Here is a 14,920-nt window from a genome sequence, read left to right as displayed (position 1 = left end):
TGATTATGGCTTTTTTGATATATATTTCTATGCCTCAGATGCACATTGTTTAAACAGAGTATATGTGTAATCACAGTGGCTGAATGTCCTTTTTGAGATCCTGCAGCTGTTGAACTGAGTGGGAGAATGCCTTATCCAGGTGTAGTCTTGTGCACACCTTTCCAGACCCATAGGTATTTATGTGGTAACAAGGTTTGATATATACATTTGATTCTGATACACGTTTATAATAGAGATATCCTTTGATTACAGCAGTGGTTTGGTTGCAGAGCTGTGATTATATGGACATTCTCCACATTTGGTATACAGCAGTTCAGACATGCAGCCCCATTGGAATGTGCTGTTAGAGGTGAGGAGGGGTAGGCCTTGCATGCATTTTAAGACCAGTGGTGAACACAGGGTGTTATTTTATTCCTCCTTGTAGTCTCACTACTCTGCCACCTGTTTTTGGTATATGAGTTCCTTTTTTCTAAATCTGGTATTATGCAGTAGTTTATGTTGATACAAGCATTGTCGCTAATATTGTTATATATTGGGACCTGGGAGGCTCAGTCATGTTTATGTTCTATTTTTTCTAGATATACTTTTAATTATTCGGCTTCATTATATTATGATTGGATTTGATGATTCATGTATGGCCCTTCTTGAAAAAGATCCTGGTTTTCGGATCGAAACGTCGAAACCTTTGAGGCTACAATAAAAAATTTCTATTGAAGATATGTGTGGACTATATACACAGTGAGAATGCACCCTCCACCACGTGGAATTCTCGTGTGTGTGTATATATATATATATATATATATATATATATAGTACAGTGTTTCCCACAGCAGTGGAAATGATGGCACTCTCCAGATTTGTAAACAGTAAATTTTCTCTGACGTCCTAGTGGATGCTGGGAACTCCGTAAGGACCATGGGGAATAGCGGCTCCGCAGGAGACTGGGCACAAAAGTAAAAGCTTTAGGACTACCTGGTGTGCACTGGCTCCTCCCCCTATGACCCTCCTCCAAGCCTCAGTTAGATTTTTGTGCCCGGCCGAGAAGGGTGCACACTAGGGGCTCTCCTGAGCTTCTTAGTGAAAAGTTTAGTTTTAGGTTTTTTATTTTTAGTGAGACCTGCTGGCAACAGGCTCACTGCATCGAGGGACTAAGGGGAGAAGAAGCGAACTCACCTGCGTGCAGAGTGGATTGGGCTTCTTAGGCTACTGGACACCATTAGCTCCAGAGGGACCGAACACAGGCCCAGCCTCGGAGCTCGGTCCCGGAGCCGCGCCGCCGGCCCCCTTACAGAGCCAGAAGCAAGAAAAGGTCCGGAAAAATCGGCGGCAGAAGACATCAGTCTTCAACAAGGTAGCGCACAGCACTGCAGCTGTGCGCCATTGTTACTCAGGCACACTTCACACTCCGGTCACTGAGGGTGCAGGGCGCTAGGGGGGGCACCCTGAGCAGCAATGTAAAACACCTTGGCTGGCATAAATACACCACATATAACCCCCAGGGCTATATGGGTGTATTTTAACCCCTGCCAGATTCCACAGAAAAACGGGAGAAAAGGCCGCCGAGAAGGGGGCGGAGCCTATCTCCTCAGCACACTGGCGCCATTTTCTCTCACAGCTCCGTTGGAGGGAAGCTCCCTGGATCTCCCCTGCAGTTACTACACTACAGAAAGGGGTTAAAAAAGAGAGGGGGGCACTAATTAGGCGCAGTATAACAATACAGCAGCTATAAGGGGAAAAACACTTATAAAGGTTATCCCTGTATATATATATATATAGCGCTCTGGTGTGTGCTGGCATACTCTCCCTCTGTCTCCCCAAAGGGCTAGTGGGGTCCTGTCCTCTATCAGAGCATTCCCTGTGTGTGTGCTGTGTGTCGGTACGTTGTGTCGACATGTATGAGGAGGAAAATGAGGTGGAGGCGGAGCAATTGCCTGTAACAGAGATGTCACCCCCTAGGGAGTCGACACCTGAGTGGATGAGCTTATGGAAGGAATTATGTGACAGTGTCAGCTCTTTACAAAAGATTGATGACATGAGACGGCCGGCGACTCAGTCTGTGCCTGTCCAGGTGTCTCAAAAGCCATCTGGGGCTCTAAAACGCCCGTTACCGCAGATGGCAGATACAGACGCCGACACGGATACTGACTCCAGTGTCGACGATTAAGAGACGAATGTGACTTCCAGTAGGGCCACACGTTACATGATCGAGGCTATGGAAAATGTTTTTACACATTTCTGATAATACCAGTACCACTAAAAAGGGTATTATGTTGGGTGAGAAAAAACTGCCTGTAGTTTTTCCTGCATCTGAGGAATTAAATGAAGTGTGTGATGATGCGTGGGTTTCCCCCGATAAAAAAAGTTATTGGCATCATACCCCTTCCCGCCAGAGGATAGGGCACGTTGGGAAAACACCCTTTAGGGTGAATAAAGCGCTCACACGCTTGTCTAAACAGGTGGCACTACCGTCCCCGGATACGGCCGCCCTTTAGGAACCTACTGACAGAAAGCAGTAAAATATCCTAAAATGTATATACACTCACACGGGTGTGATACTGCGACCAGCAATCGCCTCAGCCTGGATGTGCAGTGCTGGGGTGGCTTGGTCGGATTTCCTGACTGACAATATTGATACCCTAGATAGGGACAGTATATTACTAACTATAGAGCATTTAAAAGATGCATTTCTATATATGCGTGATGCACAGAGGGATATTTGCCGATTGGCATCAACAGTAAGTGCGCTGTCCATTTCTGCCAGAAGAAGGTTATGGACAAGACAGTGGTCAGGTGATGCTGATCCCAAAAGGCATATGGAAGTATCGCCTTATAAAAGGGAAGAGTTATTTGGGGTAGGTCTAACAGACCTGGTGGCCACGGCAACGGCTGGAAAATCCACATTTTTACCCCAGGGTAGCTTCTCAACCTAAGAAGACGCCGTATTATCAGGCGCAGTCCTTTCGGCCCCATAAAGCGGGCAAAAGGCGCCTCATTTCTGCCCCGTGGCAGAGGGAGAGGAAAAAGGCTGCAACAAACAGCCAATTCCCACAAAAGCCCTCTCCCGCCTCCGCAAAGTCCTCAGCATGACGCTGGGGCTTTACAAGCGGTCTCAGGCACGGTGGGGGCCCGTCTCAAAAACTTCGAGACGTCTTCCCCTCGCCGTTTCATAAAGTCTGCTTTACCGACGTCTCCCTCAGACAGGGAGACAGTATTGCAAGCCATTCACAGGCTGTATTCCCAGCAGGTGATAATCTGGGTACCCCTCCTGCAACAGGGAAAGGGGTACTATTCCACAATATTGGTGGTACCGAAGCCGGACGGCTCGGTGAGACCAATTTTAAATCTAAAATCCTTGAACACTTACATACAAAGGTTCAAATTCAAGATGGAGTCACTCAGAGCAGTGATTGCAAACCTGGAAGAAGGGGACTATATGGTCTCTCTGGACATCAAAGATGCTTACCTACATGTCCCAATTTACCCTTCTCCAAGGGTACCTCAGGTTTGTGGTATAGAACTGTCACTATCAGTTTCAGACGCTGCCGTTTGGATTGTCCACGGCACCACGGGTCTTTACCAAGGTAATGGCCGAAATGATGATACTCCTTCGAAAGAATGGAGTTTTTAGTTATCCCTTACTTGGACGATCTCCTGATAAGGGCAAGTTCCAGGGAACAGTTGGAAGTCGGGGTAGCACTATCTCAGATACTGCTGCGGTAGCACGGTTGGATTCTCAATATTCCAAAATCGCAGCTGATCCTGACGACACGCCTTCTATTCCTAGGGATGATCCTGGACACAGTCCAGAAAAAGGTGTTTTCTCCCGGAGGAGAAAGCCAGGGAGTTATCCGAACTAGTCAGAAACCTCCTAAAACCAGGCCAAGTGTCAGTGCATCAGTGCACAAGGGTCCTGGGAAAAATGGTAGCTTCCTACGAAGCAATTCCATTCGGCAGATTCCACGCAAGAACTTTCCAGTGGGACCTGCTGGACAAATGGTCCGGATCGCATCTTCAGATGCATCAGCGGATAACCCTGTCACCAAGACAAGGGTGTCTCTCCTGTGGTGGTTGCAGAGTGCTCATCTTCTAGAGGGCCGCAGATTCGGCATTCAGGACTGGGTCCTGGTGACCACGGATGCCAGCCTGCGAGGCTGGAGAGTAGTCACACAGGGAAGAAATTTCCAGGGCTTGTGGTCAAGCCTGGAGACATAAATATTTTGGAGCTAAGGGCCATTTACAATGCCCTAAGCCAAGCAAGACCTCTGCTTCAAGGACAGCCGGTGCTGATCCAGTCGGACAACATCACGGCAGTCGCCCACGTAAACAGACAGGGCGGCACAAGAAGCAGGAGGGCAATGGCAGAAGCTGCAAGGATTTTTCGCTGGGCGGAAAATCATGTGATAGCACTGTCAGCAGTGTTCATTCCGGGAGTGGACAACTGGGAAGCAGACTTCCTCAGCAGGCACGACCTCCACCCGGGAGAGTGGGGACTTCACCCAGAAGTCTTCCACATGATTGTAAACCATTGGGAAAAACCAAAGGTGGACATGATGGCGTCCCGCCTAAACAAAAAATTGGACAGGTATTGCGCCAGGTCAAGGGACCCTCAGGCAATAGCTGTGGACGCTGTGGTAACACCGTGGGTGTACCAGTCAGTGTATGTGTTCCCTCCTCTTCCTCTCATACCAAAAGTACTGAGAATTATAAGATGGAGGGGAGTAAGAACTATACTTGTGGCTCCGGATTGGCCAAGAAGGACTTGGTACCCGGAACTTCAAGAGATGCTCACGGAGGACCCGTGGCCTCTACCTCTAAGAAGGGACCTGCTCCAGCAAGGACCCTGTCTATTCCAAGACTTACCGCGGCTGCGTTTGACGGCAGGGCGGTTGAACGTCGGATCCTGAAGGAAAAAGGCATTCCGGATGAAGTCATCTTTACCCTGATCAAGCCAGGAAGGATGTAACCGCAAAGCATTATCACTGCATTTGGCCAAAATATGTTGCGGGGTGCGAGGCCAGTAAGGCCCCGATGGAGGAATTTTCAACTAGGTCGATTCCTGCATTTCCTGTAAACAGGAGTGTCTATGGGCCTAAAATTGGGGTCCATTAAGGTTCAAATTTCGGCCCTGTCAATTTTCTTCCAGAAAGAACTAGCTTCAGTTCCTGAAGTTCAGACGTTTGTAAAAGGGGTACTGCATATACAGCCTCCTTTTGTGCCTCCAGTGGCACCTTGGGATCTCAATGTAGTTTTGGGGTTCCTAAAGTCACATTGGTTTGAACCACTTGAATCTGTGGAGTTAAAATATCTCACATGGAAAGTGGTCATGTTGTTGGCCCTGGTCTCGGCCAGGCGCGTGTCAGAATTGGCGGGCTTTATCCTGTAAAAGCCCTTATCTGATCTTCCATTCAGACAGGGCGGAATTGAGGACTCGTCCTCAAGTTCTCCCTAAGGTGGTTTCAGCGTTTCACTTGAACCAGCCTATTGTGGTACCTGCGGCTACTAGGGACTTGGAGGACTCCAAGTTGCTGGACGTAGTCAGGGCCCTGAAAATATATGTTTCCAGGACGGCTGGAGTCAGAAAATCTGACTCGCTGTTTATCCTGTATGCACCCAACAAGCTGGGTGCTCCTGCTTCTAAGCAGACTATTGCTCGTTGGATTTGTAGTACAATTCAGCTTGCACATTCTGTGGCAGGCCTGCCACAGCCAAAATCTGTAAAAGCCCATTCCACAAGGAAGGGGCTCATCTTGGGCGGCTGCCCGAGGGGTCTCGGCTTTACAACTTTGCCGAGCAGCTACTTGGTCAGGGGCAAACACGTTTGCTAAATTCTACAAATTTGATACCCTGGCTGAGGAGGACCTGGAGTTCTCTCATTCGGTGCTGCAGAGTCATCCGCACTCTCCCGCCCGTTTTGGAGCTTTGGTATAATCCCCATGGTCCTTACGGAGTTCCCAGCATCCACTAGGACGTCAGAGAAAATAAGAATTTACTTACCGATAATTCTATTTCTCGTAGTCCGTAGTGGATGCTGGGCGCCCATCCCAAGTGCGGATTGTCTGCAATACTTGTACATAGTTATTGTTACAAAAATCGGGTTATTATTGTTGTGAGCCATCTTTTCAGAGGCTCCTCTGTTATCATGCTGTTAACTGGGTTCAGATCACAGGTTGTACGGTGTGATTGGTGTGGCTGGTATGAGTCTTACCCGGGATTCAAAATCCTTCCTTATTGTGTACGCTCGTCCGGGCACAGTATCCTAACTGAGGCTTGGAGGAGGGTCATAGGGGGAGGAGCCAGTGCACACCAGGTAGTCCTAAAGCTTTTACTTTTGTGCCCAGTCTCCTGCGGAGCCGCTATTCCCCATGGTCCTTACGGAGTTCCCAGCATCCACTACGGACTACGAGAAATAGAATTATCGGTAAGTAAATTCTTATTATTTAATCCAAAGATTATATATAATGAAAAAAAAAAAAAACTTCTCACAGTTCCAGGAAGTAGCAAAGTTCACCGACGTTTCGGTCCAGACGAAGGAAAAAGGTACAACATCAGAGATGCACAGGTAGCTTTAAGACAACATCAGCCAACATGTATAAATACATTTTTGGTGCTAAACCTGGCGTTCTATACTATTATTTTTCTGTGACACTGCCGGTCGGACCGCAGTGTATAATCATGCACGTATTGTGACACTGTACGTGGTCCGTCCCCAGGGGTGGGGTGCTCTGACAATCTAGGGGTGCGACTCCAGTGTACAAAAAAAGAAAGCAAAAAAAAAAAATATAGATAGATTTTTTTTTTGTGTGCTATACCCCAGTTAAAAAAAACTTTATTAGTGTCCTCCGAAATGCCCACTGTCTACTTAATCACAGATATGTGGATAAGCGGGACGGGGCAAACTGAAGATATATGACTGTGACAGCCCACTGGGTAGGTGTATTGCCTTAAGCAGCACAAACAGCAGCAGCATTTACCAAAGGCATGCAGTCAGGATCCCAGCGGTCAGAATTCCAACGCCAGGATCCCGACCGCCAGAATGTTGGCAGCACTGCCACAGCTGTTCCCACTCCTGGGTGTCCACGACACCCTTGGAGTGGAAATAGAACCTGTTGCGAGTGTAGCTAGCCCGCAAGGAGCTTAGTTACGCTCGCCCCCCTGCCGGCATTCTGGTGGTCGGGATCCCGGGATCTGTATTCTGACAGCTGGGATCCCATACCCAATCACTACGAAATGGCAGCTCATTCAGAGGCAGGCTACTCTGTGTATCACCTGTTTCACTAAGTGGCAATATATACAACATAAAGGTGGGTGTGAGGGCCCAAAGACTATTCCATCTTGCACCTCTTTTCTTTGCATTATGCGTTGTTTGGAGCATTGCTGACTGTCTTCTTGTGTAGACAACAAACTTTTTCATAGTTTATTAAACTGCCACCCTGTCTGCCACTGCGGTGCCACTTTGTTTACCGGGTGTGTTATGTTGGAAGTTAAAGTGCCACATGTTTGTGCCGCCCACTGCTGTCGCTTAGCTTAGTCATCCATCTACCTCGCTGCAACCTTTTGGCCTAAACTGGATGAAAACAATATTGTGAGCTGTGAGGTGGTCAAAATTGACTGGAAAGGAATGTTATTGAGGTTAATAATACTGTTGAAACCAGGCCCAATTTCTGTGATTTTAGCTGTTTTTATGATCTTTAGACAAAAATACAGATCCAAACCCAAAACACAGAAGGGCGGTTTTGGCAAAACCATATACAGATACAAAACCAAAACACAGGTGTAGGCAGATCTCCAATAAAAAGTCGTTGTAAATCTTTCCAATATATACTTTGGGTGTGTTCGAGGGCGGCTTGGAGCACAATAATACGCTTTGTTACCAGTGCAGTTATGCATTTTTAATTCTATTCTCATGTTCTTTCATCTGTAGAATCCATTGTACTGGTGACGAGCATTAACACATGAGCAATAGGTCATTATAACATTTTAGTTGCAGCATTTACATATTAGAATGCAGTAGTGGAAGCAGCACCACTGATTCTTATTGTAACTACAGGTTGAGTATCCCATATCCATATATTCCGAAATACGGAATATTCCGAAATACGGACTTTTTTGTGTGAGAGTGAAATAGTGAAACCTTTGTTTTTTGATGTCTCAATGTACACAAACTTTGTTTAATACACAAAGTTATTAAAAATATTGTATTAAATTACCTTCAGGCTGTGTGTATAAGGTGTATATGAAACATAAATGAATTGTGTGAATGTAGACACACTTTGTTTAATGCACAAAGTTATAAAAAATATTGGCTAAAATGACCTTCAGGCTGTGTGTATAAGGTGTATATGTAACATAAATGCATTATGTGCTTAGATTTAGGTCCCATCACCATGATATCTCACTATGGTATGCAATTATTCCAAAATACGGAAAAATCCCATATCCAAAGTACCTCTGGTCCCAAGCATTTTGGATAAGGGAGACTCAACCTGTATTTTTTTTACGTGTGAGTGAATGAATTAGTTTAAAAAAAGTGTATATGTCTGAATGAGCTCGTGACAATCACAAAAAGGCATAAGCCCGTCAAGTTCAAATTTAGTTCTAAAGCTAGTTATTACATCAATGTATTAGAAAATAGCATTCAACCCTAACTTCACATGTTTTTAGGGGAATATTGAATTAGTCTTGAAAAAATTTTGAGTACCAAAAAAATTCCACTTTTTCAAAATTATTTCAGTTTTGCATGTTTTTTTGTTTCTTGCTATTCAGTTATTTTGCTTTTTTGTGCCCCACCAATTTTCCATTTTCAGCTAAAAACCTTTATAAGTTCACGGACCTATGTGTTTTTACGGAAAAAGGAACCAATTTGGTCTGGTTATTGGGGATTTTTCTTCTCCAGGGTCCATAGTCTCCACAGGGTTACCTTGGGGTTTGCTTGGACAAGCACCGAACAGCAAAGTTTCTCAAGCTCCCAGGATGCACTGGATCCTCATACCCAGCGCACAGCTCAGGCTCTTCAGTTTTTGTTTAGTGACAGCAGGAGATGGTCAACGGTTAACAGTGGGGCTGCATTTTGCAACCCAAGCTTTTTATTTTATTTCAGTGAGCAAGCAGCGCTTGGCTTTCCCTTGGACGCCAGCGCTGCTGCTTCCTCACCCCCACCAGTGCCGTGACACCAGCCACGGCTCTGTGATATTGGCGGGTCCCTGCAGCTATCCACTAGCAGGGGCACCCCGGACTGCAACCAGTCTCTGTGGTAAGGCAGGTTCCTGCTTGCAGGACCCGCAATCACGGCAGTCCTATACCTGCGGTGTTAATGTGGACCCAGACCATGGTGAGCCTTGGGTTTCTCTAGACCACCAGGGCATACATTATTGGTGCTGAGAGACGCTTTATTAATCCAGGGAACTGGTGGTGGTTGTCAGCAAAAGAAGGCAGCACTTCCTCAGCGGCCTTTCCCCTAGCCCAGAGCGCCATTCTGCTGAGGTCTTCTCACCCTGGGCTGCTCCTCCTCCACCCTCCTTCCTCACAGAGACACTGGGCAGCCATTACAAGAGCTCTGCAGGTCTCCAGGAATGCTGGGTTTGGTCTCCCTGTATACCTCTCCTCGGAGTCAGGTTATACACAGTGCTGATTCCTACAAGCTCTAATAGATGGGTAGTTGACATTAGTGCCCACTGCAGTTAAATTGTATTTCTGCATTGTATGTTACTTATAATGTACAGATACAAAAGTACAGATAGCAGACTTGTCATATAACTTTCCTTACTCAGTAACCCTTTAGAGACTGGTGTGTACAGGGTTTACTTTGCCCACATTACAATTTATTGTATTTGTGTAGGCTTATTGTCACATACTGTTCTCAGTTACACACTGCATGTTACCACATTGTATGTGTACTCTCCTTGCAGTTACAGTTGCAAGAAAAAGTATGTGAACCCTTTGGAATTTCCTGGATTTGTGCATAAATTGGTCATAAAATGTGTTCTGATCTTCATCTAAGTCACAACAATAGACAAACACAGGAAACTAATACCACACAAACAATTATATGTTCTCATGTTTTTATTGAACACGCCATGTAAACATTCAGGGCCTTATACTCTCACATGCTAGCTAAAATTGTTGACCATATCGGAGCCCTGTTTGTGACTCCCTCTGTGGGTCTACCTCAGTCTTTGCAGCCTGTTTATAAGCCCATACTAGCCCCATCTGTCCCTCCTCCCTGGTTGGACATGTTTTCTAACTGTACAGTCTGGCAGCTTCTTAAGCTGTATTCCATAATATATTGCAGGACCAGGTAACACTGCCGACACCTGTTGCCACCAAGCTTACTGTTCCATCCTCTCAGTCTACGACCCACTCCGATTCTGAGGAATCTTCTGCTGCAGCAGATTAGGCTGATCTCTCTGATGCTGACTCTTTTCCTCTCTGGGGAGGAAGAGGTGCAATCTAAACTTAATGTGGCTGCTTTAGACAGGGCAGTTAAATACTAGCTCCAGCTAGAAGATGCTGAACTAACACCAAAATCAAAAGATCCTTTGTGTAAACGTCAAAAGTGGTGGTGGCTGAGTTTCCACACACTTTGTCAAATGCTATGAGCAAGTCATGGAAAACTCCTAGCAAGAAATTTAACGTACCTTAAAGGCTAAACTCCTTTTATCAGTTACCTGCTGCTTTTTGTACAAAATGGGAAAATATACCTACTGTGGATTCTCATGTGACACGCTTTATAAAAAATTCCATCCTCCCTATTCCTACAGCGTGCTCCCTCAAGGACGTACCTGATAGACAATTGAACACGTCTCAATTCTTTATATTCATTTACAGGTTCCACTACCAGACCTGCCATGACTACAGCCTGGGTGACTAAAGCTATTGAAAACTGGGCAGATGACCTTGAAAACCGTTTTCCTTCTGAGGCGATTAAGGAATAACGATCATTAATTGCCAACATCAGGGATGCCACCAATTACATTGGCAAGGCTGCTCTAGATACAGCTCTTCTGTCATCTAAGGCTTCGGCTGCTTCTGTAGTACCCCAACGCATTGTTTGGCTTTGTTCCTGAAAGGCAGACTCTGACACTAAGAAAGCCCTGGAAGCACTTCCGTTTTTGGACCAGATTTGGACAATTGTCAATAACCTGACAACTTCTAAAACAGCTTGCCTACCATCTGCCTCCTGTATGTGGCCTCGGACTTCGTACTTTCTGTCCTTTCATCCTCAGGGCAAGGCCAAAGGTCAGACCTTCCCTAGACTTTCACTTCCCACAAAGGCTTCTGAGCCCAAACCCAAGCAGGCATAGTCAGCTTGACGCCTAACTACCAAACCTGAGGATAAACCCTCAGCCTGACAGGGCGGGCCTCCGCCTGGAGGATCCCAGGCTGGGAGCCAGACCTCTTCAGTTTGCCCACACCTGGCGTCCGATCACAACAGACGTCTGGGTTCAAGAAGTGGTCTCCCACGGGTACACTCTCTCCTTCCTGAAGCGTCCTCCCAGATGATACTTTACTATCAGTCCACTAGCAGACCTCTGCAAAGCCAAGGCACTGAAGAGAGTCATTCAATTTTTACTACAATCAGGCGAGATTATTCCTGTCCACGTGCATCAACAGGGCCAGGGGTTGTATTCTATGCTTTTTGGTTCAGAAACCCAATTGGTCCCATACTCAATCTAAAATTACTGAACAAATATCTCAAGGTGCCCATGTTTTGTATGGAAACTCTCCGTTCCATTGTCCTGTCATGGGGATTATATGATATCCCTGGATATTCAGGATGCTTACTTACATGTACCTGTAGCACCCTGTCATCAAAAATACCTTTGTTTTCCTGTCCTACAACAGCATTTACAGTTTCAAGCCCTACCCTTCGACCTTTCCACAGCCCACAGGGTGACCATGTCATTCCTTCAGAGTCACGGTTGGCTGATCAACTGGGCCAGGTCATCACTCATCCCATCTCATAAGATGCTCCATCTCAAAACTCTGCTGGATGCTCAAGTGCAACGCATCTTCCTTCCTCTGGACAAGATTACAGCACTACAGTTACACATCCACAATTTACTCCGCAGTCACAGAGTATCCATTGGTGATGCAGACCCTGGAATCCATGGTATCAGCCTTCGACCTGGTGGAATATTCCACTCCATGGCCTCTCCAATGCCTGATACTCGCCAGGTGGAATGGGTAGCCCAAGTAGATCAAATCTCTGACAAAGGTGCTGCCTCCGGATGTCTTGACATCCCTCTCGTGGTGGCTACAAGCTTCCAACCTGGACAGGGGTCGCCTGTTCTAGATTCCACACTAGGTTCTTCTCACCACGGATGGCAGCCTCCAGTGGTGGGAGCTGTCACGGGCGGTCACTCCTTTCTGGGCTGTTGGCCCCCATCAGAGAGAGATCTACCAACCAACATCCTGGAACTTTGGGCCCTCCAAATTGCTCATTACCTTCTTCACAGCTCTCCCATGCAAGTGCAGTCAGACAATGCCACGGCAGTGGTGTATATCAATCGGTAGGGGGGCCTCGCAGTGCCACCGCAAAACAGAAAGTAGCTTAGATTCTTGCCTTGACAGAACCTCCACCATCTTCCAGCTATCTCCGCGATCTTCAACCCTGGGTCCTCAACTGGGAAGCAGACTTCCTCAGTCAACAGGATGTGCATGCCAGAGGATGGTCTCTACACCCAGACGTCTTTCAGCTTCTGGTGAACAAATGGGGTTTTCCTGGATGTGGACCTTATGACCTCCAGACAAAACAGCAAGGTATTTGTGTACAGGTCCAGAACGTTGGATCAGGACCAACTTTCATGGACGCCCTAATAGTCCCATGGTCCTTTCAACTGGTATATCTCTTTCCTCTGGTATCTCTCCTTCCCCGAGTGCTATGTAAATTCAAAGATGAAAGTGGCATGATCATCCTGGTGGTTCCAGCATGGCCCAGACACAATTTGTAAACAGATCTTCAGTGCCTCTCCATAGACATACCCTTCCCACTTCCTCTTCAACCAGACGTCTTGTCACAAGGGACCTGTGTACTCCCGGACTTAGCTCGCTTGTCTTTGATGGCGTGTCTCTTCCTAAGGGATAAGGGTTTTTCTAGTTTGGTTATTCAAACTATGCATCATGCTCGGAAACAGTTATCAGTTCTCATATATTACTGTATATGTAACTCTTACTTTCAGTGGTGTGCTCACTGACATGATCCTCTGGAGTTTTTTTTTTTTTTTTCAGATTTCTTGACTCCTGGCATTTCTACAGGCAGGCCTTGACATGGGCCTCTGCCTTGCTTCTCTTACAGTTCAGGTCTCAGCTCTGGTTCCAGAAAAGACTTGCTCCCTTGCCAGAAGTACGTACCTTCCTTCAGGGGGTACTCTAGATTCAGCCCCCTTTTATTCCTCCAGTGACTCCTTGGGATTTGTCCTTGGTTCTTCATGCCTTACAATATCCTCCCTTTGAACCATTGGACACTGTTGACCTCAAATGGTTGACCTTGAATACTCTCTTCCTCATTGCCATCGCTTCAGTCCGCAGAGTCTCTGACTTGTGGGCCCTTTCCCACAGCCCCCCTTATTTTATTTATCTTCACAACAGGGCGGCCCTTCAGACTAAGCAGGAATACCTCCCCAAGGCAATATCTAAGTTTCATATCAACAAGGAAATTGTGGTACCGGCCTTCAATACACCTGGCCTTTCAACTGAGGAAGCTTAGTTGGATGTGGTCCATGCTCTAAAGCTCTACGTGGACCATACTAGTTCCATAAGGAAAACATTTCTTGTTCGTTCTCAATGGATTCCACAAGCATTGTTGGCCAGGTCATAAACAAACTGGCTCGCTGGCTCCACTTAACCACCTAACAAGCCTACATGCAAGCTGATCTTCCAGTACCTATTACAGTCTCTGCTCACTCAACTCGCTTTGTGGGACCTTCGTGGGCAGCCCGCCATTGCATGTCTGCTGAACAACTATGCAAGGCCGCTCCGTGGTCTTCTGCCCACACGTTTCTTAGGTTCTATGCATTTTATACGTTTGCCTCTCAGGATGCAACCTTTGGCCACAATCTCCTTTCAGTTTAGGGGCGTTCACTCCATATTACAAGTGCTTTGGGACATCCCCAAGGTAACCATGTGGAGACTATGGACCTTGAAGAAGAAAATAAGAGTTATGGTAAAACTTACCTTTGTTAACTCTTCGAGGTCCATAGGATCCACAGGGCGCCCACCCTAACGCACCTAGCTTCAATGGGTTACTCTTCTCGGTCACCAGTTCCCATCTCCTGATTGTGAGAGTGTGTTTTCTGTTTTCTGTGTGTACCATCCTACATTCTCTCTTTAGTTGCTGCTTTGTGCTTGTTAACTAAAACTGAAAAGCCTGAGCTGTGGGCAGGGTATGAGTGGAGAGTAGTCCAATGCATCCTGGGAGCTTGAAAAGCTTTGCAGTACAGTGCCTGTTCTGGTCTCCACCAAGCATATAACACAAGGTAAACCTGTGGATTCTATGGACTTCAAAGAAAAAGCGTTAACAAATGTAAGTTGACCCATAACTTTATTTTTTTTTTTTGCATGCCTCATGCAGGTGAAAATATTCCCAGTTGAGTGCCAGCATCAGGGCTAATTAAATAGTCCCAGGTGGTCAATTAGCCATTGTAAATTACCACAGCCAATTGAATATCAGCTTGAATGTCTGATAAGCAATTTGATGAGTGCAGGTACTGTACATGCAAAAATGTAATCCTTGTGTGTACGCTCATTAACCCCTTTGGTGTTTTTACATTTTCCTAGCAGCTGTTCTGTCAGCAATAGTTTGGTTTATTTCTTTTGAGCCCTAATGTGTGCGATCAGGAATTAAACCTGGAAACTCCAGTGATATCACTAGGCATGACGCCCTGGTCACAAACTTGCCTGGGTTTTCATTTGTATAGCAGTT

At 46.2% G+C, this 14,920-nt stretch overlaps 1 protein-coding gene across 13 annotated transcripts in view; it reads left to right on the top strand.

Annotated features, from left to right (window-relative positions):
* DMD (dystrophin) overlaps positions 1-14,920 on the top strand; it is a 3,641,189-nt gene that overhangs the window by 3,574,449 nt on the left and 51,820 nt on the right. The gene's annotated exons all lie outside the window — the stretch shown is intronic.

This window comes from Pseudophryne corroboree, chromosome 2, assembly GCF_028390025.1.
Source record: "Pseudophryne corroboree isolate aPseCor3 chromosome 2, aPseCor3.hap2, whole genome shotgun sequence".
Classification (NCBI taxonomy): Eukaryota; Metazoa; Chordata; class Amphibia; order Anura; family Myobatrachidae; genus Pseudophryne; species Pseudophryne corroboree.
Note: the sequence above shows the minus strand (reverse complement) of the source record. Positions and strands in the feature narration are given on the sequence as shown.